Source organism: Mobula hypostoma, chromosome 2 (assembly GCF_963921235.1).
Source record: "Mobula hypostoma chromosome 2, sMobHyp1.1, whole genome shotgun sequence".
NCBI classification, from domain to species: domain Eukaryota; kingdom Metazoa; phylum Chordata; class Chondrichthyes; order Myliobatiformes; family Myliobatidae; genus Mobula; species Mobula hypostoma.
In genome coordinates, this window is record NC_086098.1 from 37,013,839 (window position 1) to 37,016,716 (window position 2,878).

The window sequence follows — 2,878 nt, forward strand, 5'->3', positions numbered from 1 at the left end:
AACCTTTTTAAGGAGGTCCATGCTTCCACTCTGTTGTGGGTTATGAGGTGGCTGATCAGGCCGACATGGCAACCACAGACTCAGCCATGAGAGGGTTGGAAGTTATCAAGCGAAAGAGGTCAATAACAAACACGAGAAAATCTGTAGACGCTGGAAATCCAAGCAACACACACAAAATGCTGGAGGAACGCAGCAGGCCCCGCAACACCTATGGTAAAGAGTACAGTCGATTTTTTGGGCCAAGACCCTTCAGCAGGACTGGAGAAAAAATGATGATTAGATTTAAAAGGGGGGAGGGGAGGGAGAAACACAAGGTGATAATTGAAACCAGGAGGGGGAGGGATGAAGTAAAGAGCTGGAAAGTTGATTGGTGAAAAAGATACAGGGCTAGAGAAGGGGGAATCTAATGAGAGGACAGGCTGCAGAAGAAAGAAGAGGGAGGCGAAGGACCAAGGTGACAGAAGGAAAAGGAGGCGGGGGGGCATTACCAGAAGTTTTAGGAAATCAATGTTCATGCCATCAGGTTAGAGGCTACTCAGATAGAATATAAGGTGTTGTTCCTCCAACCTGAGTGTGGCCTCATCATGACAGTAGAGGAGGCCATGGATAGACATATTGGAATGGGAATGGGAAGTGGAATTAAAATGGGTGGCCACTGGGAGAGTCTGCTTTTTCTGGCAGAAAGACCATAGGTGCTCGGCGAGGCAGTCTCCCAATCTACATTGAGTCTCACCGATATGCAGGAGGCCACACCAGGAGCACCAGACTTAGTAGATGACCCTAATAGACTCTCAGGTGAATTGGAGCCTCACCTGGAAGGACTGTTTGGGGTCCTGAATGGTAAGCGAGGCAGAAGGTATACAGGCAGATGTAGCACTTGTTCCACATGCAAGGGTATGTGCCAGGAGGGAGATCAGTTGGGAGGAATGAATGGACAAGGGAGTCATGTAGGAAACAATCCCCATGGAAAGCAGAAAGTGGGAGGGAAGGAAAGATGTGTTTGGTGGTGGGATCCCATTGGAGATGACAAAGTGCAGAGAATTATGTACTGGATGCAGAAGCTGGTCAGGTGGTATGTGAAGACAAGAGGACCTATCCTTGGTAGGGTGGCAGGAGGATGGGGTGAGAGCAGACATGTGAAATGGAAGAGATGCAGTTGAGGGCAGCATTGATGGTGGAGGAAGGGAAGCCCCTTCTTTAGAAGAATGACAACATCTCCTTCGTTGTGGAATGAAAAGCCTCATCCTGAGAGCAGATGCGGCAGAGACTGAGGAATTGAGAGGAGGGGATAGTGTTTTTACAAGTAACAGGATGGGAAGAGGTATAGTCCAGGTAGTTGTGAGAGTCCATGAATTTATAATAGACATCAGTAGATAAGCTGTCTCCCAAAGATAAGAGACAGTAAGATCGAGAAAGGTGGAGGAGGTATCAGAAATGGACCAGGTAAATTTGGGGGCAGGGTGGAAGTTGCAAGCAAAGTGGATGAAGCTGACAAGTTCTGCATGGGTGTAGGAAGTAGCACCAATACAGTCATTAATGTAGCATAGGAAATGTAGGGGATGGTCACCAGTGTAGGCTTGGAACACCGTTCCACGTAGCTGACAAAAAGGCAGGCATAGCTGGGACCCATGCAAGTGCCCATGTTTGAAGGAAGTGGTGGCGGAGGGGAACTGGGGGGTCTGGTGTCCAGAAAGAAACAGAGAGCTTTGAGCCCTTCCTGGTGGGGATGGAAGTGGATAGAAACTTGACATCCATGACAGAAATAAGATGATGGGAGCCAGGGAATTTGAATTCATTGTAAAGATCAGAGAATGTTAAGTATCATGGATGTAGGTAGGAAGGGACTGAACGAGGGGGGATAAAACAGAGTTTAGGTTTGCAGATATGAGTTCAGTGGGGCAGGAACAAGTTGAAGCAAGGTGTCAAGCTGGACAAAAAGAATTGTGGATCTTGGGCAGGAGGTAGAAATAGGAGATGCGGGGTGCGGGAACTATGAGGTTGGTGGCAGTGCATAGGAGATCCCCAGAGCTAATAAGGTCAGTGATGGTGAGGGGGACAATGGACTGGTGCTCCCTAGTGGGGTCCTGTTTGAGCAGTAAGAGGAGGTGTCTGAGAGTTGTTACTGACCCTCAGCAAGGTAGAGGTCAGTATGCCAGACTACTACAGCACCCCCCACCCCCATTATCTGCGGTTTTTGATGGTGAGGTTAGGATCAGTGCGGAGGGAGTGGAGAGCAGAATGGTCAGAAGGAGTGAGGTTGGAATTGGAGAGAGGAGTGTTGAAGTCGAGACAGTTGATGTCCTGTCGGCAGTTGGCAATGAAAACTTCCAGAGCTGGAAGAAGAATTGGAGAGAGGAGTGTTGAAGTCGAGATAGTTGATGTCCTGTCGGCAGTTGGCAATGAAGACTTCCAGAGCTGGAAGAAGAATTGGAGAGAGGAGTGTTGAAGTCGAGACAGTTGATGTCCTGTCGGCAGTTGGCAATGAAAACTTCCAGAGCTGGAAGAAGACCAGGGTGGGGTGGCCAGGAAGAGGAGGAGGGCTGAAGATGAGAGAAGGGGTCATTGATGTGGAGTACAGAGTCCTTGCCAAAGTAGGCTCAGAGATGCAGGTGGCAGAAGAAAAGCTCAGCACTATGGCAGGTGCATAACACACTAAGGTGTAGGTGGAGGTGGGACAAAGGTGAGGCCCTTACTGAGGACAGAAAATTCTGCCTCAGAGAGGGAAAGGTCAGAGGGTATGGTGAAGACCTGGCATGGATAAGAGCAAAGAGGTTAATATATCACTTGCCTTCTTTGTTGTTTCATCTGCATACTTACTTTGTGTTCCATGCACAAGAACATCTAGATCCCTCTCCATAATTTGCAGTCTCTTTCCATT